Below are 22,587 nucleotides of genomic sequence, written 5' to 3'. Positions count from 1 at the left end.
TTACAAAAAATTGATTCTTCAGAATTTAAATAATAAAAATAAATAAATAAATATATATATATTATATATATATATACGAATCTAAGAAAAATTTTTTAAATTAAAAAATTTTAAATTGTAAATTAAAATTGAAACTGCATATATATAAAATATGAAGTTATTAATAAAATTAAATTAAAAGTTAAAATTAAAATCAATAAAAAAAAACAAAATAGAAATCCATGTAGACATTTACATGGATTTCTATTTTGCTTTTATTAATTTCAGAAAAAAAAAGTTATTCATGAAAAAAAAACAAAATTGCTGAATTCATGATAAACGTTCAAAAGTAAAGATGCATAAGCATGTTTCTTGAGCTATAAGAAATGCCAATGTTAGAATCATAACAGGTGATGAAATTTGAATTTCATCACCGGTTTAATCTTTAAACAGAATAATCATTGCATTAGAAACTCCTACATTCATCAAGATGAAAGAAGCTGTAGAAGGTCTGAAATTCAAACTTTCTATCTCAAAAATAGTGTGAATTTGTTCCTTTCAACATTAATAAAATCTTGATTTTTGTTCTGATGTTTGGAGATTTATTACAAAATGTGTAAAAAAAAACTTTGCTGCAACTGCAGTTTACTACTAATTTACAACATCCTATCCATTGGTTGTTCACACCATTAAGTTTCCTGATGGTGAATAATTTTATTCTTGCTTGTCATGCTCTTTTTTTACCAGACCTACTTACTGTGACTTTTACCTTTTTCACCAAAATGAAATTGAAACTGAGTGGCCGTCATTTTGAAGCAGTTCCTATAATCCAAAACAAGTACTCAACGGCATTTCTACAGTACTTTTAAAATCTAGAAAAAAAGTTGGGATTACTGAATATATGTATATTTTTTATTAGAATATATTGAAATTATAAGTACAGAATGGTACTTGCAAAAGAGCTACTTTGAATTGTTCATTTGATAGTTTTAGTTGGTAAGATTGAGATCATTTTCTTCCCTAATTAGTACTGTTTAGTTACAGGGGTCTTGGTTAAGAGTGGATTAAAGTAAAAGTATTATATAAAAACAATAACCATTATTAAGTTGTGCAAGACCAAAATTTCATTGTCACTTCTAACTTTGGTATCATTCATATATTGAGCGATGAGGTATCACTTATTATAGCGTGAGTAAGTGGTACACTTCCATGCTATAAAGCACGAGTTGAAATTTGTAGTCTGTAGTATCAGTGTTGGATTAGAAGCATCCCAGGCATAATAAAAAATATCTGAAAACCAAAATCGTCAAGTGTTTTATTCCTGAAGAGTTCTAAGCATTCTGCATGGTAATATACTGTTATTAGGCTTCCTCATCACACAGTACAGAGTATGCAGATTCTCATTTTAGTTTTCATCTATTGTAAGATTTAGGTAGTCTGAAAATTTGTTATATAAAAGGTTTCTTCTGAAAAGTTTTAGCCAAAATATGACAAAACCAAAATTTTGTGAAATATATTTAGATTTTTGATGGAGCTGACTTTGATCTAAATTGTTATATTTCAAAAAGGAACTTTTTCTATTGGGCTGTAGTGGATCTTCCTCTTTTAAACCACCAATCATTACATAGTGAAAACTTCAGTGTGAAATGTCTTCATATGGATTATAGGACTTTTTTATTTTTTGGAAATGATTGCTTACATGATACTGTGACATTCAAATATTTCTCCATGCTGAGTTGAACAATTACATTTCAGAATGCTGAATTCCAGAATGTATTCTTTGGCCAATGAGTTCACCAGATCTTTCAATTGTATTTTTTTAGGAAATTTTTAAAAAGCGCCAGTGCTCCCACATCATCCTCATTGTCAGCATTAATGAACTAAAAACTAGGATTTAAGAAGAGATTGAAGCAATCTTTGCTGAGATGTCCCAGAAAATTTGCATTAACAAATGCATAAATCTTTACTCACCAAAGGTCTCGCATCTGTAGTGTCTTATCTCTAGGAAATTAAATTTTGTAAATTGAATGATGAATTGCTATTTTTAATTCTCAAATAGTCATGTAAATATGAAAACAAAAATAGGTACTTTTCCGTGCTTATTTAAATCATCCATTCTCATGAAGCAACCAGAATTGATTATCGCACAGCTTTTATCAATACATTCTTGAATTAATGTACTTAATACATAATTAAAAAAAAAAATAATTATGCTTTCATTAATTTTTTTTATATTATCAAATAAACATTGTACTCCTTAAAATCTGTATTATAGATTTTTGTTTTCACTGAAACATAATTATAGCCAAGTTTTTTTTTAATATTGTATAGTTTATTAAACAAAAGTCTCTTGTTGTATAATAATGCCAAGGTGTATGGTTTTTTTATTGTTATTCTTGAATACTTGTTTGCTTGATTCTTTGTTTGCTTATAAAGAATTAACAAACTTTTATTTAAATAAGCTGCTTTTGTATGTTCTACATCAAGCATTTAGGTCAATTATCTGCATTTATTAATTTTTTTATGCTCAATAAAAGGTGTATTGACGTAATAATTGAAATAATTCATTACATTTCTTTTGTATGAAACATCTTCAATTAGTACTGGCTTTCTACTGTCAAATTACATAAACAGTCATTATTCAATTAAATTAAAAAACACAGATATTATTTTTAGAAAACAAAGCCATCATATTAAATCTATCATCATGCTTCATTCATCTGTAATAAAAAATTCTAATTGTTAATGTGTTACCACTAAGTTTAAAATTGTAATAATTTTAATAATTAATGATGCAACAGTAATGATATCATGTAGGTTTCTTCTGCCTCTTAAATATCCTTGAAAATATTCTTTTTCTTACTGCATCATACTTAGCAATCAATAAATACACGATCCATAATTTCCAGAAAAATATATTACAAACTGCAAATAACGTTGTGTGATACGTAAACAATTGCTTAATACCAAAACTCTATCTATGATTTATCAATAGACTTCTTAGTTGAGTAAGTCAACTACTATTTGTCTTAAACATCCCTCCAATAATCTTGTAAAGTATACTGTGAAGCAGCAAAACAAATAAAATCCCCAATCTCTGGAAAATTTCTATACTAATCATATACAACTTGTACATCCTTTAAATTGAAAAATATGTAACCTTAGGGAATTTATTATTTGGCAACGTAAGTACTTACTTATTCCAAATATGGATGTCTTTATACAAAGTTCAACTCTAATAAAATAAACAGGAATTACTTTTGAAATAAAGAAATTTTTAATAAAACTGAACTTGAATAATTTCAGTGTTGTCTTAATAATGAAGAATCTAAATCTTAACAGCATATAGAAAAATAGTTAATACCATTTCTCTGAACAGTGTAACGATAGCAAGCTAAGATTACATTTTGATTTAATAATTATAGTTTTTTGTACTCCAGTGTTTGATGGTTTTTCGGTCACAATTCTTTCGGACAAAACTGACTGACGTGAATTTTAGACAGTAATTAGGGAATAGCTCAAGGAACAAAAGTTATATAGTGCCGAAGTGTGCTTTAACCCTGGGGGTGGATGCCACCCCTTCTTGGAAATGGAAATGATTAATTATTTAAATTAATTAAATTCAAAATAACCGCAGAAATTGATGGAGGAATAGATTCTAAGTAAAATATGTTCTATAAAAATTTTTTGTAGTCAATACTTTCTGAGTTGAAAATAGGTGAGTTTAAAATTTGTGATTGAAAATATTGATTTTTCATCCAACATTGAAGGATTTTCACAAATAACTCAAAAACCTTACGTTTTATCAAAAAAATTATTATTAGCAAAAATGAAGCTTATAAAATAATGAAGAGACTGGTTTTTTTCTTCTGTTGATACAATATGAACTGAGTTATGTCTCACTGAACGTAACTTTTTGTTCACCGAAAACTGAAATCAAACCTTCCAACGTTAAATAACAGAAAATTTTTTTGAGGAAAATTGATAGGATACTTTTTCAAAGCACTCTTGAAAAGACTTTTAAAATTAGCTTTGGTGAAAGTCATTAGCATGAAAACTAACGGAGTTACGATGAAAATAAAATAGTTGTTTTGTTTTTTCGAGAAAAAAAATCAGCAATGAAACAAATGAATTTTCTACAATTGGAATTGAACATAATCCTTTTACAATTTACTTTATTTAAGTACTAGCAGTATGTTCTAGAAGTTTGACTGGTTTGGAATTATCAGATTTGAAAAAAAAGGTTGATTCATATTTGATAAATGTTTTGAAATTTCTTAAAATTTTTCTTTTTTTCACAATAATTCAAAAACTAAAGAAAATACGAAAAAATACTACAGTACAAAAATATAGTCTATTTTTACTGAAATATTTTTTTTTTATTTCTATAGAATAAAAATTAGGATGGTTAGAAGTTTGCATTTCAGTGCAAGGACCACCTTCCTCAAGCCTTTAAGCTCAAAAACTTCTAGTACAAAGGACTCAAGGAATCTGAACTTTACCTTGCCTTGCCTTGCCTTGTCGCCCTTGAAATTCCCTGCAAAATGGTTTTTTGGGCAATTGGATAGCTCAAAAATTAAGGAAGTTATTGTTGAAAAACCAATTGTATTTTTTCAGTGAAATTTTTGGAGCATGTAAATTTTTATATTCTCAACAGTTTCAGAGCATTTATGAATATATGTGAACACATTAAACTGTACATATTTATGTATAAGTATATCCTCATACATGTAATGTGTGTGTATACAAACACTCGCATGCACGTGCGTGCACACATACATATTTATATACAGATGAAAGTATAGGTAGGAGAAGAAAAGTAATGGAGCACACAATAGGTGAACACCTGCTGGTGGATGAGAACTTTGTGTGCTTAGATGTACGAGTATAGGTATATTGCACATATATATATGTGAATGTACATTTCTCATATGATGTAGTCAGTCTATTTCCAAACCCAGGTGTGGTTCGGGAACAAATATATTCGTCCAACTGACTGGGGATGAATAATGAAGGCTCTTTACTTCCAATTAAAATGCAAAAAATGCCTGCATCAGAAGAATTGCTTCAAATGATAATTTGCAATTGCAAAAAAGGATGCGGCGCTACTTGTGGCTGCAGAAAAGTTGGACTTTTTTGTAAACCTACCTATGGTACATGCTCTGATGACATTTCTCAAAATTGTCCTTCAATTACTGACCAAGAGGATGAGGTCGGCAGTGATGACAGTTCTAGTGATGATCTATAGTTACAATAATAAAACGTGCTATTATAATGTACATAAAATTTTTATTTCTCTCCTTTAGTCATTTTATAACTTTAGTTTTTAATTTTAAGTAAACATGAATGTTAATTTTAATCACGAGGCTGGTTTGTAAGGTTTGGGATGTTGCAATAAATTATAAATTAGATTAACTGTAAAACATTTATAATTCATTATAAATGCACCATTAAAATATTTTAAGCTGTTGAAAACTAAGTCTTTTTTCACCATTAGGGTGGATTCTAAGGGTTACAACGTTGTAATACATCATAAATTATGGTTTCAGAATAAGGAACAATGTTTATTCTTCACATTTAAATGATTTTGAGCTGCAAAACACTTCTATATTTTTAACAATTTTTTTCATAAGGGGTGGTTTCTAAGGGTTGAAAAATAGTAAAACATCATAAATTATATTCCAGAACATAAAAGAATGTAAAAAATAAATATGTATTCATAAATAAATATGAATGTAAATATGTATTCTTCATATTTAAAAATGGTTTTGATCTATGAAACATTTAAAGCTATGATTTTTGAATTTTTTTTAACAAGATAGTTTTCATCCCCAAAAAACAAAAAGCACACATCAGGAATATATAACTTTTAAAGCAGAGGTTAGAAAGGCTTAATTATAAATTTTCATAAAAATCTATGTTGTCCGAAAGAATTCTGAGGTAACAATCGATTTTTATTGTCAAACACTGGACTATTAATTACTGGGAGCGAAGATTAAATTTTGATTTAGTTATTATCAAGTTGCTTTAACTACTGGGAACAAGTTGGGCTATACTTATACATTTTTTTGTTACTTCTACATTTACATGAAAATGAAAATAACGCTTCCAAAAACAATATTCATTGCAGTACTCTAATGGTGACTCACTCCATTTCATACACCTGAATTTTTTCTTCCTAGAGATTTATTAAAGACAACTTTAATGTTCAAAGTAAAAAATTTAGATTTCATATTCCTTAAAAAATTTCTAGCTAGCTATAAAAATTGCAAACAGAATCCGCCAAAACAAAGGTATCATCTGCAAATATCATTAAAATAACAAAATATCCTCTATCAACTGTGCCAATTTCCAACCTCTTCCACCTTAAAACAATTTGTTAAATCTTTTATAGATTGTACAAAGAGCTAGCGACAGTTTACATCAGTTTATCTCAGTTTACATTTGTTTGTATAGTCTGTTTTAATAAAAAAAACTTACAAACAATCATAATTTCCCTGCTAGACCCGTTTAAAATAATTCATACCAGAGCTTAACCTAATTAATTGAATTAAAAAATACCCTTTAAATCTACAAAGATTCTGGAAAAACTTTTTTACCTTTGCCATATTTGAAGAAATAACAGAATTTAACGTGAATATCCTTTACAGTTATTAAACCCAGCTCGCTTATTGGGAAACAAACTTGCTTCCTCAACTTATGTCATTAATCTGTTGCTGATCAATACGTTTGTTATACCATCTTACTTGCAGTCAGCCTATAATAGTTGATGTATACTGTTGTAAATTATTTTGTAAATGTTGCATTTAGTAATTTCTACAAGCTTTTTGTACAAGTTTTTTATTCCTCTACATTCCTTTGCTGTTGTTTTATCTTTTGTACCAATGGACCAATCAGTTAATTATTATCAACAGACTACACTTATTTGAATTATACTTTTATTCTTTAATAAATCAATATTTTCTGCACCCTCCATCAAAATCTTTGAAATTATTGTGTAAAGTATTAGTATCGGGATTTTCAATATACATTTTATTTGACTGATCTTAACATAAATCTAAAGGTTTCTTTATCACTATCATTCCAACAAAAATATTTTTTATTGTTGGGAGAATGCTTATTAATTATATCACTTTTATGAAACTAAAACTTTTTCATGACTTTCAGCAACACATGTTTTCAGTCAGGATCTCCTGGCAATTTTGATAACTGATCCCGATGAATAGTTAGGGAACTCATGGGTTTTAAGACAATGATTTAATGATTGAGTCCATCATCCTTGCAAAACCTCTACTACTTTTATATTAAATTAAATCTTAGGTCACATGATCAAAACATAAATACTTTTTCAAGAATTTGTAAACAAACATGTGATATTCATTTCTCTTTTTTATTTAAATGAATGATCTGCAGAAAAAGTTCGTCAAAACAAAAAAAAATACCAGTGTTTAAAAATAATAAAAAAATATAATTTTAAAAAACACTGGCAAACTGATAAACATTAATTCTCTTTTATATGCAAGCATAGATCTAAGAAATCAGAAGGTAAATTTGTTTCTTTTTGTTTTTAATTTAGCTTAATGACATAAAATTTACAAATTTCAGTTCTTGTTAACAGTAGGGTAAATTCCTAATTTGATAAGTAGACCATTCTTTCTCACCACTCACTTTCTTCCTTATTTCTGAACTCTTCTTTACCATTATCAGTTCTGCGACTGCAGGTTTGACCTTGCTAGATTCTCCATGCTGAGTATGTTGGGATCTAACAGTCAATGCTATCTTGATATCCGGTAAAGAGGCATTTTCAGTGAACAGATTTGAGGGGGGCAATATTTCCTACCCATGATAATATACCATAAGCACCAATCAAGCAAAGCCAAATCTCCTAATACCCGAAAAACTTTACAATAAATAATTTTTTAATCCAGATTATGTTTTTAATCATTTTTTTCCTTATTACTTAAAAATCACTAATAAAATTTGATATTTGAATGCAAACCAACTTGATGCTATCAATAATTACATAAAATTGTAGTCTACGAAGCGGTTATCATTTGTATATGAATAAGTTACTAATGATTTACAATCTATTCAATTTAACAACAGCTAAAATAAAAATTTGATACTTAAAAGCTGATAAGCATGGAATCTTATATTTCAAAATTATATTAACCTTATATTTTAAACTCTTTATGTGTCTCTACTCATTAGAGTAAGATTTTCAACTGCAGGGCATTAGTCAATGAAAAATAATCAAATTAAGTCTGTAGAAATTATTTTACCATCATTTCCAGGAACACCGGGTGGATCCCACTGGGGTACATTTTTCAGTATTGCTTCAACAGCTTGTCCAGCTGCGATACGAGTCTCCCATGTTGGACTACGTAAATATGTTGTTAAACGAGATAAAAGGTTATGTAACTCGTGAGGATGTAAACGCTGTACCTCTCCAAGTTGTGTTGCAGCAGCACGACGTGTGACTGGAGATGAGCCTGTCTCAAGCAGTACAAACAGTCGATCCAATCTACAATAATAGACAATTATAGAATAATTAATAGTAAAACACATAAAAAAATTTTACAATATTCTATAGTAGGTGTGGACAATGAAAATTGGCTGACTGATAATGTTTGAAATAAGAGGTCCTCAAATATACCGAAGAAAAAAACAATTTATGGTAACAAAATGAGAACAGTGGAAAAAAATTAAAAATTTACTACAGGTTTGAAATACTTATTTACTTAATTTTTCTACATAATTACCATTTTGTTCCAAACTCTTTTGATATTGTGAAACAAGCTTTTGCAAACCCATTGCACAAAATTCTGCCCCCTGGGATTATAGCCTCTATTGCACCAAGATTTTCAACTCTTCACTTTCCTTGAATCATTGAGATGCAAGCCAGTTCTTGAGGTGTTCGAAGAGATGATAGTCACTGGGTAGGACTTTTTTTATCAAACTCCTACTCAAACTTTTGGACTGATTCTGTTGTGCATGCTGCTGTGTATGGAAGTGTTTTATTGTGAAGAAGAATTCCTGATCTCAACATTTCCTGTCATTGGTTTAAATGGTACGATGCAGTTTAGAAAGTGTTTCACACAGACTTCTGATGTGATGGACGTTCCAAATTCCATGAAATCAATCAAAAGCACATCCTTAATATAATTGCCATGATTTCCTTTGACAATGGGTTTGTTTGAATTTTTTTGGTTTAGGTGAACTGGATTGATGCAACTGCATGAGTTATTGTTTTGTTTCAGCATTAACATATGAAATCTATATTTTGTCACCAGTGATAATATGGAAAAAATTTGTCTCCCTTGTAATTAAAGTGTTCGAGAAAAGCACAAGCAGATGTCATTCTATAATCTGTAAGCACCTGTCAACATTTTCAGCCCTTGTCAACATGCACACAATTTATGATAGAGGTCAGTCACAATTCTCAACAATGTTGGCTTTTTAACTTCAGGGAATTCTAGACAAAAACTGCTAATTGTAAAGTGACAATTTTCTCTCACTTTTGCATTCACATGTTCAATGAGATCGTCAGTCCAGTCACTAGGCCTGCTACTTCTCTGTTTTTCATGAACATTTAAAAGGCTTGCCTTAAACTCATGATAAAATTGCCCCACTTTTCCTTCACTCATTGCAGTAGTCCCATATGTTTCACACAACTGACAGTGAATTTCAGCAGCATTATGTCCTCTTGCATATAGAAATCTAATCACTGAATGAACTTCACAATTGGCAGGAATTGTTATTACTGCACTCATTTTAACACACTGTCTCACAAAGGCAAACAACAATGAACTGACAGCAATGTGGCAGTTACATGCTCAACAGACCACTTAAACCTACTGTGCATGCCCGAACCAACCAGTGTGGCAAGTTGCTATTTATAACTCATCGTCCCTTAGTTTACAACAGTGTCTAGTATTTAGCTAACAAAGACTGGTGAACTTGGTTGTACATTAAGATTAGAATGTATAATGCAATTAATTAAGAATAAAATCTATTTGCAAAGAACAGAGAGAAACTGGATATTTTATACAAAGTTAAATGAAAGTGTATTGCTAAAAATTAAAATGGTGTTGACACTTGTTATGAAAAAGAAACCATGTTACATGCAGCAATCTATTACTACACACTTAAAAATATATCAGTTTCATTTCAGAAGGAAATAATTTTGGTAATATATTAATTAATACAATAATTCCAACTTAATAGAAATTGGGTATGTTTTAAGCAATTAACTAATTTTGTGATGAGATACCCTGCATTTTTCAGTATTTTCTAATAACAATATTTTTTCGCACCGATTTAAAATCTGTAATTGGTTTTCAGCAAGGCATAGTAGTTACACTGTTATGTCTTCATCTTGAACAGTTAGATTCACCAACTGACTGTCACTATCATTTGAATTTTAGTACTACTCTAGTACCATAGATTTTATTGTGTTGAAGCACCTCTTTTTTTATAAAAATAAAATTAGCAATAAGAGAAATTATATTTTGAAATCAGATATTTATTAAAATTACTAATATCATAAATATTATCCAGATGAAGCATCAGAGTTTAAAAGGGTCCTGAAAGATTGAAATATACTAATTGTCCTTAATAATCCCATTTCTTTTTCCTTATCTGTGATTTCTTCTTCTCTTCCTCTACTATCAGTTCTGAGGTGCAAGTACAATTCTACTATGAGTAGATTCTTCAAACTTAGGACGGAGGGCTAGCTGACTGATGGCCTGAGAAGCCACTTTAGGGATGAGGTGGATATTCCCGGCAGACTGACTGGAGACTCTTGTTTGGTGGCTGTAAAATTCTAATGACTAAAGTGCCATTTGCCAGGTCTCCACTTTACGTATCTGGGGTCTAAAGATGAAAGTCTGAAGAACACGACTAACTAAAGAACTAAACATATTCACTGTTAATGGTTACTTCATCTTAACCCTTTTTTTACTTATTTTCCAATTTGAAACTCATTCTGAATAGATCTGTGTAAATAAAAGCAGTAAAGAATTATTTGCAAACTTAGTCATGCATGATCCTGAAAAAAATAATATATGCCATTGCAAGACTTGTGAATAAAGCAGTAAGGAACATAAAAGGAGAAAGAGTCGATAAGTCATAGTTAAGAAATTTACAGCTTGGGAAAAATATAAATGAGAGCACAGATTTTCTCACAATTAAGTAATTAAATTCTTAGTTTTAGCTGTGTGACTGACAATGGGTAGATATTGCCATGGTAAAAAAAAGGTAAGCGTTGTATACCATTTTGAAAAATCAAATCATCTAAAATAAAAATAACCTTTCCCAAGAACTATTATTTCATTCTTCCTCTTATAATAGATATTTTACTTACTTAAAAAAGAGCATGCACATATGATTTAAAATAGATTACATTTTTAAAACTAAGCATCTTATTTGTTAATTGTAATATTTAAGAATTTCCTTTTTTTATGCACTGTATTATTTATTTATCAGACTTTGTTTATTTATTACATAGTAAATTTGTATTTTTATCTTTCTATTTAATAAAAAAAAAAAAAATAATGATAATGATAATTAAATACTTAAGCATGCATGCTTATTACAACAACAAGGAAACAGGAAAATGAAACAAATAAATAAAATAAACTATATAAAATCTAAAAAGAAAAAAATTGTAAGTAAAAAAAGAAATACCATGACTAATTTTGACTAAAGAATTACTACTTAAACACAAACATATAGTCTATAAAGATATGATGTTAAGATAAAAAATATTGTGTGATAAATATTTATGAAGTTTAAATAATTCTACAGTTCAAATATAATGTAACAGCAATTTATAAATATTGTTTTAATTACCTTATTAAAACAAAATTTTTTTGTAGAACATTCAGTATACAATCAAATAATATATATACAATAAAAGCACTACTTTTTGATTCATTAAACACTGCATAATAAAATGTTGAAGTATGGTTCAACACTTAAAAAGACAATTAAATTAAATAAACAAATTATTTAAAACATTAACTGTATAGAGTACACTCACACATTCATTCATGGATGTTTAATACAATGAAAAAAAATTTGTTTGAATAAGATTTTAATTTTCTTTTTTTGTCAAAGATGAATAATTTAAAATTTAACAACTCCTTAAACAGTACCACCAAAACAGCAAACTAATATAATTTCATTAAAAAAAATAAAAAAGTAATTACATTCTTTATTAAAGAATAATAAAGTAAAATAATTACTTTATTATAATTTAAATTTTCGAAGGTGTTTTTTTTATCAATACTGCACCCCACAAAAAAAAAAAACCAATTCAATAAAATAATTATCTTTCAATTATATTTCAGAAGCTAGCCGCCTATAAAAGCAGAATATTTACAGTAAAAAAAAAATACTTGATTATTGGAAAATTCCATATTTTTGTTAAATTATGCTTCATATCATCAAAAAGAGTAAAAAAAATATGCTGCAATTTATGGATTGATCTACCCATCAGTGCTCAACTTCCACATTAGTAACTATGTGGATTGATTACAAGGGGAGAATTACTTCTGGTACGCACCTAAACCAATCAAAAACTTTGTGCAATCCTTGAACAGAAAAGGTGTCTCCAGTCAAGCCTAGCAGGCCAAAAAGTGGCTGTTCCTCCTTTAACTTGAATAAGGAGAGATTAACTTGGTAACTATGATCCTGCATAATTTATTCTGGAAGGACAAACTAGCTTACAGGAATACTGACTCATGCATATACATTAGCATTTAAAATTTTATTGTCTTATTTTAACAATTTAAAGTCAGTAAGTAGTTAAACAAAAGACTTAGAATTTTATTTATACATATAGTAATTCTACTAAATCAAAGAACAATATACTATAATACACTTTTAAAAAGACAATATAAATATCTGTTATTTCTTTTGCAAGCACAAGCATATCTGTTGGATTCAGAGTAGACTGATTTGTTTGGGAGAGTGTTTGCTGAAATCGAAATCTACCTTTGTCATGCCTCCCTAAACTATAAAAAATTTTTAAAATAATAAGGAAATCAGTGCCAACATAGATTGTCAAACATTACATTACTTGGCATTTCTTAAATATTTTTTTGTGATGCTGGCTGAAATTCAGAGGCAAATGATTGTTCAAATTTAGTATTAATGTGATGGACAAAAAAAAATTATGAAGATGGTGTAGCATTCAAAGTAAATCTCAATCAATACCAATTTAAGGAAGCTCACTGACAATGAAATTAAAAAAAAATGACTTATTTACAATCTTAAATTTGAAACTATTTTTCTTTTACCATTTCTTGTGAAACTCATGATAAAATTGTCCACCAATATTAAGGTTACAAGACTAGTCTGAGTACTATGCACGTTAACACAAGACAATCATAAAAAAATGCCAATGGATATGCATTGGAAATTTTGATTTGCTATATATAATGATTTGCTATATGGGCTTTCCAATATGACTGTTATCAGAGATTAAACTTGTATGATCTATAATCCTTTACAACAAAATTCCATTATTTGAATGGCATCATCCTCTGACACCAAGGTAACCATGAAGTTTAAACAAAATCCATCCACATGTAGGTCGATAATCACAATCGTTTAAGATTTAGTGAACCGATAAACTTTTCATACCACAAGGAAAAATGAATACTGTACAAGCCAACAATGAATCGTTTCAGACACTGTACTGAACTATATAAAACTGATGGTTGACAAACAAGCACTGGGCTGTGTGTTAACATGCATCCAAAATTTGCAACTGTAATGTTTTAAGGGAAAATTCAGATGATTTTTGAAAGAACCACAATACAGAATGAACTTAGCTCTGAGCAATTTTCTCAAAAAAAAAATTAAAAGGAATCTTTGGGTGGTAAATGATCTAAAAGTGATAATGAATTGAAATAACTTATCAAGCATTATTTAAACAGATGGAGGCTGCCAACAGAGGGTTCTGTTGTTTTAACAAAAAATAACTAATTATAATATTCTTAGATTAAACATTTCTATAATCTATTGTAAAATATAAGATTCTGGGTTAAAATCCCAGTCATGCTCGGAATTTTCATATGCTACCAAATTCATCTAACATCAAGAAACTGTATGGCATTAACCTGTTATTTCTGTAATAAAAAAGTGCTATATGAGGGGGCACAAAAAAGGGAATTATTTAAGGTAACACCTTGAAAACATCAATCCCCCTGCAAAATTCTGCACATTAGATGATATTCACAGGGAGCTATAAGTCGAGCAAGTAAAGGTGGGGAGTAACCGCTATTGTTTTTTGTCAAAAAATGTTGATTTTCGATGTTGTGTGGGGAGGCGCATTGTCATGATGAAGCAGCCAGTCCCCCGATTGCTAAAATTAAGGTCATTTTTTCTCACTGCCTCATGCAATTACTTAAGCACTTGCAGATAGTAATGTTCATTCACTGTGGTGTGTGGTGCCCTGAGGAACAGATTCTAGGTGAATAACTCTCAAGGACTTCACATTTGATTTCATTTGCTGTGCTTTTGATCTGGGAAATGAAGCTTTCTTTCACTGGCTGGACTGTTGTTTTGTTTCATGGTCATACCGTAACACCAAGATTCATCCCCTGTTATGACTTTTGACAAAAAATCTGAATCAGTTTGTGCTTACTTTTTCAATTCCTGGCATACTATCAGACGGTTCTCCCTCTGGTCATCAGAAAGCAGTTGTGGAACAAACTTTGCTATTACACGTCTCTGGTTTAAATCTTCACTTAAGATTCTTTGGCATAAATTCCAGTTATTTCCTCCAATTTGTCAATTGTTCTGCGATAATCAAACATGATAGCACCATTCACTCTTTGAACATTTTTGTCTGTTCTGGATGTTGAACAGCAACCTGAACAGGGTTCATCTTCAAGTGACATTTGGCCACTTCTGTACTGATCAAATCACTTGTAAATTCTTGCCTGGCCTAGAGTTTCCTTTCCATAAGCTTCCTGAAGCATTGAAACTGTTTCTACTGTTGTTTTCTTTAACAGGAAATAAAATCTGATGGTGTGTTGCTCTTTAAAGTTTACATCACTGAGAACATTGAAAGTGGCTTAAGAAAACAATCATCACTCTCTCTCTCTCTCTATGGTTTCTCATGAATGCTACCTGGCTAACTAAATCTAGTCTAGTAAATGTACCTAGCAAAAGAGGGCATCCCAACCCTATGGGGAAGACACCTGCCTATTGACGTTCTGGTCAAACACCCCCCCCCCGTCCACAGCACTGTTAGGTTTTAACAGCAGTTGTCTATCGCCCTCTGACTTTTTACATCTTATAGTAATAAGCCTAGCCTTGTTGGGATGCCACCAATGTAAATGCCTTGATAGACATTTGCATCGGTGATTTATTAACTCAGCTTTTGCCTTCGCTGTAGGCCTCGTCCGGACATCTTGAAGCAGGAGAGGGATTCCCAACACTGTAGGGGAAGACACCCGCCTAGTGACGTTCCAGTCACCCATTCCTAGCCATATTGGGCTTTAATGGGAGCAGGAGAGGGCAACACTGCCAACCCACTTGCCTACAAAAAAATAATTTTTATTTTTTCTGGTTATTCCCCTACATAATAAAAATAGATTTATAATCGGCCATTTTTATTTAATACAGTACCAATAGTATAAAATGTAAAATGTTATATACATAAGGAATTCATATAATTATACATTACAAAAATATAAATAATAAAAGAAAGTTTAATTTCTAGTTAGATGATGATTAATTATCTGTAAATTAGTACAGTATTAATTAATAATAATTATTTTCAAGTATTTTATTGATATAATTAATGTAATAAGGATTATATAAAATCATATAATTGATATTGGCAATAAAATTCAATCATTAATACTTCAGTAAAGACAGATAAATATAAATGCAAGAGTTTATATGGTTGTTCATTTTATATAAATATATTGTACTTTTTTATAATAAAAAACCAACTTGAACAGCCCAAGTACAGAATTATAAAGTAAATGAAATGACACTTACCTTTTTCTTTTTCTTTTTTTTATGCCAATAGCACTTTCGTAGGATCCCACATCATCAGTTGTATATAAATTATATAAAATTACATATCAAATATAACAATTTTTTTTTTATAATAAAAATTAAAATTACTATCATATATACAAAACATAAAGTCAATTAAATAAAATAATTACATATATTTAAATATGATGTTAATTAAGAATTAAAACTAAATTTAAAAATAAAATAGAAAATTTATACCATGCAACCTGGTCAGCCACTGTTACATTACTGAGTGGATTTGAGATTATTTATAAACACTCTGATTATATCTATTTTTATCTAAAAGTGTGCTGCCATCTGTTGCTGCTTTTATAAGAGTGTCATCTTCATATTCTGTCTGAAAGTTGATCAAGTTGGAAATTCTTTTGTACTTATATATATAAAATCTCTCCAAAATGTCCAAACTTTTACTATTATTATTTAAATTAATTTCTTGATTTCCACTATTTCCAAATTTGTCCGAATATCATATACAGAATGTTTGTTATTAATAACATTTATAAATATTATAAAATAAAATACAATGACTGTGACCATATATATATATGTGTGTGTGTGTGTGTGTATGGTACACATACAAAAACTAATAGTAAAATGATGTAAAACTAATAATCTTTTAAAACTAGATTTTTAGAACACATAAGAAATTTAAAAAATGGTAAATTGGGTTTATTTAATGTTGCTGACCACCTTATTAATAACAAACATTCTGTATCTGATATTTGGACAAATCTGGAAATACTTGAAATCAAGAAATTAATTTAAATAATAATAGTAAAAGAATTAATAGTATAATAATTATAGTAAGGTACAAAAGAATTTCCAACTTGATCAACTTTCAAGCAGAATATGAAGATGACACTTATAAAAGCAGCAACAAATGGCAGCACACTTTTAGATAAAAATAGATATAATCAGAGTGTTTATAAATACTCTCAAATCCACTCAGTAATGTAACATTGGCTGCCCAGGTTGCATGGTATAAATTTTCTAACTATTTTAATTTTTAATTCTTAATTAACGTCATATTTAAATACATGTAATTATTTTATTTAATTGACTTTATGTTTTGTATATATGATAGTAATTTTAATTTTTATTCTAAAATAAAAATTGTTATGTTTGATATGAAATTTTATATAATTTAAAAACAACTGATGATGTGGGATCCAGCGAAAGTGCTATTGGAATAAAAAAAAAGAAAAAGAAAAAAGGTAAGTGTCATTTCATTTACTTAATAATTCTGAACTTGGATTGTTCAAGTTGGTTTTTGTTTATAAAAAATACAATATACTGGTACAGAGGAATATGGATCTTATAAGTATTGAATTTAAAAAAAAAATATATATATATATATATATATATGTATAAATGTGTGCTATGTATACGAATGTTAATTGGTTTAGTCATTGTTTTTTAAACTACTTAAAAGGAAATATATTCAATGCGATAACTGGTTATAATCCATTCCATTATCCTAAGTGGAAAAAACAGCAAAATTAAGTTGCTGCAGAATGCTGTCAAATCAGATCTATTTAAAATTTCAATTTAACTATTTTATCATTATAAAAATACACAAAGATCTTCAGTTGCACAAACTCAGTTTACATCAATTCAAACCAGCACTATTTTTATTAGACAGTAAAATACAGAAAAAGCTGTATTTGTCTTGTATGTAATTGTCTTTACATGGAATATACAAAAAAAAATCCTTCATGACCCCTTTTGTTTTTCAAAATTTTATTTTTTCCATAAAAAAATCAATATTCTATGAAATTATAAGTATTCAGGCAAGTCAATATTTAAGAATATAACATTACATAAAAGTCTTCCTTTTAATAAATACTGTTAGTAATATTTACAGAAAGAGGTTGAAAATCTGCTGCTTAATATTTACAACCTGATGAATTTAAATTGAATTCTTGCAAGTATAGGAAATATAACACAGTCTAACTTTATTTTAATGTAAAAAGAGAAATAAATATTACATTAAAATAAGAATACACAATGCTGCAAGATTCTATTATTTAGGTAGTAAAATGACAAAGGATGGATAATGTAAGTAAAATGCTTAAAAGCAGATCATTAACACAAGAACAGGCTACGTGCAGAAAACAAATTTATCAAATATTTATACAGACTGAATGTTTATAACAGTAAAACATAGAAAATAATAAATTCAGAAAGTTAACAAAATAAAGTTTAGAAATGTGATTTTATAATGGCTGTTCAAACACATTTTTGCACTGTTGAATAGTACATGAAGGTCACAGTTGTTATCACATTTAATTATAAAGTTCCCCACAGAACAACATTTTCAGAGTAAAAAAGATTTCTAATACAGATGGCTAATCTTCTTCAAAATGAATAAAAGGATTTAGCAATCACAAGTGTTTGAGAATGAAAGTAGTGTAAAAACAAATCTTCATCTTCTTTACAGTAATCTCAAACATTTATTCAAGATTATATATTTCTCATATACATATATACATTAATTAAAAAAAATTAGGAATTTTTTTTTTGTTCTTTTTATCTATCGATATTTCTTTAAGAATCCACCTTTTTATCACAAAAGTTATAAAACTGTACAGAAGGAAAAGGTAAATCTACATGGCAAAACTATGTTTAAAGAGTACTGAAAATTAAATTAAATTTGAAATGACTGCTCTTATTAAAAAATAAAGGAAAAAAAGGGCTTATAGTAAATTCTAAAATGATTAGATTGTTAAGTATTAAAACACTCTGAGTTAGTTAATTTAGCTGTGGCAGAAGTTTAGACAGCAAAAACTATATGGGGAGATGATATATATATATATTTTTTTTTTTTTTTTTTTTTGTCTTCAGTCATTTGACTGGTTTGATGCAGCTCTCCAAGATTCCCTATCTAGTGCTAGTCGTTTCATTTCAGTATACCCTCTACATCCTACATCCCCAACAATTTGTTTTACATACTCCAAACGTGGCCTGCCTACACAATTTTTCCCTTCTGCCTGTCCTTCCAATATTAAAGCGACTATTCCAGGATGCCTTAGTATGTGGCCTATAAGTCTGTCTCTTCTTTTAACTATATTTTTCCAAATGCTTCTTTCTTCATCTATTTGCCGCAATACCTCTTCATTTGTCACTTTATCCACCCATCTGATTTTTAACATTCTCCTATAGCACCACATTTCAAAAGCTTCTAATCTTTTCTTCTCAGATACTCCGATTGTCCAAGTTTCACTTCCATATAAAGCGACACTCCACACATACACTTTCAAAAATCTTTTCCTGACATTTAAATTCATTTTTGATGTAAACAAATTATATTTCTTACTGAAGGCTCGTTTAGCTTGTGCTATTCGGCATTTTATATCGCTCCTGCTTCGTCCATCTTTAGTAATTTTACTTCCCAAATAACAAAATTCTTCTACCTCCATAATCTTTTCTCCTCTTACTTTCACATTCAGTGGTCCATCTTTGTTATTTCTACTACATTTCATTACTTTTGTTTTGTTCTTGTTTATTTTCATGCGATAGTTTTTACGTAGGACTTCATCTATGCCGTTCATTGTTTCTTCTAAATCCTTTTTACTCTCGGCTAGAATTACTATATCATCAGCAAATCGTAGCATCTTTATCTTTTCACCTTGTACTGTTACTCCGAATCTAAATTGTTCTTTAACATCATTAACTGCTAGTTCCATGTAAAGATTAAAAAGTAACGGAGATAGGGAACATCCTTGTCGGACTCCCTTTCTTATTAGGGCTTCTTTCTTATGTTCTTCAATTGTTATTGTTGCTGTTTGGTTCCTGTACATGTTAGCAATTGTTCTTCTATCTCTGTATTTGAACCCTAATTTTTTTAAAATGCTGAACATTTTATTCCAGTCTACGTTATCGAAAGCCTTTTCTAGGTCTATAAACGCCAAGTATGTTGGTTTGTTTTTCTTTAATCTTCCTTCTGCTATTAATCTGAGGCCTAAAATTGCTTCCCTTGTCCCTATACTTTTCCTGAAACCAAATTGGTCTTCTCCTAACACTTCTTCCACTCTCCTCTCAATTCTTCTGTATAAAATTCTAGTTAAGATTTTTGATGCATGACTAGTTAAACTAATTATTCTGTATTCTTCACATTTATCTGCCCCTGCTTTCTTTGGTATCATAACTATAACACTTTTTTTGAAGTCTGACGGAAATTCCCCATTTTCATAAATATTACACACCAGTTTGTATAATCTATCAATCGCTTCCTCACCTGCACTGCGCAGTAATTCTACAGGTATTCCATCTATTCCAGGAGTCTTTCTGCCATTTAAATCTTTTAATGCTCTCTTAAATTCAGATCTCAGTATTGTTTCTCCCATTTCATCCTCCTCAACTTCCTCTTCTTCCTCTATAACACCATTTTCTAATTCATTTCCTCCGTATAACTCTTCAATATATTCCACCCATCTATCGACTTTACCTTTCGTATTATATATTGGTGTACCATCTTTGTTTAACACATTATTACATTTTAATTTATGTACCCCAAAATTTTCCTTAACTTTCCTGTATGCTCCGTCTATTTTACCAATGTTCATTTCTCTTTCCACTTCTGAACACTTTTCTTTAATCCACTCTTCTTTCACCAGTTTGCACTTCCTGTTTATAGCATTCTTCTTTCACCAGTTTGCACTTCCTGTTTATAGCATTTCTTAATTGCCGATAGTTCCTTTTACTTTCTTCATCACTAGCATTCTTATATTTTCTACGTTCATCCATCAGCTGCAATATATCGTCTGAAACCCAAGGTTTTCTACTGGTTCTCTTTATTCCGCCTAAGTTTTTGTTTCTGCTGATTTAAGAATTTCCTTTTTAACATTCTCCCATTCTTCTTCTACATTTTCTACCTTATCTTTTTTACTCAGACCTCTTGCGATGTCCTCCTCAAAAATCTTCTTTACCTCCTCTTCCTCAAGCTTCTCTAAATTCCACCGATTCATCTGACACCTTTTCTTCAGGTTTTTAAACCCCAATCTACATTTCATTATCACCAAATTATGGTCGCTATCAATGTCTGCTCCAGGGTAAGTTTTGCAGGCAACGAGTTGATTTCTAAATCTTTGCTTAACCATGATATAATCTATCTGATACCTTGCAGTATCGCCTGGCTTTTTCCAAGTGTATATTCTTCTATTATGATTTTTAAATTGGGTGTTGGCAATTACTAAATTATACTTCGTGCAAAACTCTATAAGTCGGTCCCCTCTTTCATTCCTTTTGCCCAGCCCGTATTCACCCACTATATTTCCTTCCTTGCCTTCTCCAATGCTTGCATTCCAATCTCAAACTATTATTAAATTTTCATTTCCTTTTACGTGTTTAATTGCTTCATCAATCTCTTCGTATACACACTCTACCTCATCATCATCATGGGCGCTTGTAGGCATATAGACGTTAACAATCGTTGTCGGTTTAGGTTTTATCCTTATTACAATGATTCTATCGCTATGCGTTTTGAAATACTCCACTCTCCTCCCTATCTTCTTGTTCATCACAAAACCTACTCCTGCCTGCTCATTATTTGACGCTGAGTTAATTACTCTAAAATCACCTGACCAAAAGTCGCCTTCCTCTTCCCACCGAACCTCACTAATTCCTACTATATCCACATTTGTCCTACCCATTTCCCTTTTTAAATTTTCTAGCCTACCAACCTTTTTTAAGCTTCTAACATTCCACGCTCCGACTCGTAGAATGTTATTTTTTAATTTTCTGGTGACCCCTTCCTTAGTAGTCCCCACCCGGAGATCCGAACGGGGGACTATTTTACCTCCGGAATATTTTACCAAGGAAGGCGCCTCCATTATTGCTATGTGAAAATGCAGAGAGCCACATCTTCTTGGAAAAAAGCAGCTGTAGTTTTCCATTGCTTTCAGCTGCGCAGTACTCAGAGGACTGAGTGATGTTGATACGGCCGTTTAAGTCGTCCTGACTCACGCCCCTAACAACTACTGAAAGAGCTGCTGCCCTCTTTCAGGAATCATTCCTTAGTCTGGCTCTCAACAGATACCTCTCCGATATGGTTGCACCTTCGGTCCAGCTACTCTGTATCCCTGAGCACTCAAGCCCCCTCACCAACGGCAAGGTCTCATGATTCATAGAGGAGGATGATATATATATAGCCCCTGTTTCCCATGATATATGCTTGTAAAACTTAAAAAACTGGAAATAGTTTTTTAGTAATTATATGTGGGCTCTTGCTCTGAGTTGTAGCTATCCACAACTTATAACATATTTTTCAAATGCTTAACATGTTTAGAATCGAGTGAATGCTCGAATGGTGTGGTGCTCTTCAAGAGTTTTTACATTCTGGTCTATAGTCACGGCTATCATCATAAATTCTAATAGCTCTAGAAGTACTCCTATCTGTAATTTTGCTGAACTAGGCATTACAAGAATATTAATACCAAATTGAAAGTCAAATCTACATCAATTAAGTGTAATTGATACGCTGATCGAACTTCATAGTTCCAGATATAAAAATCTATGGGGTACTACTTTACTTGCGTGAGAGGA

General features: G+C 30.1%; 1 pseudogene; it reads right to left on the bottom strand.

Moving 5' to 3' along the window:
- Nucleotides 1–22,587, bottom strand: part of LOC142317991 (TATA-binding protein-associated factor 172-like) — a 128,507-nt pseudogene that overhangs the window by 56,589 nt on the left and 49,331 nt on the right.

This window comes from Lycorma delicatula, chromosome 1 (genome assembly GCF_047948215.1).
Source record: "Lycorma delicatula isolate Av1 chromosome 1, ASM4794821v1, whole genome shotgun sequence".
Lineage (NCBI taxonomy): Eukaryota > Metazoa > Arthropoda > Insecta > Hemiptera > Fulgoridae > Lycorma > Lycorma delicatula.
Note: the sequence above shows the minus strand (reverse complement) of the source record. Positions and strands in the feature narration are given on the sequence as shown.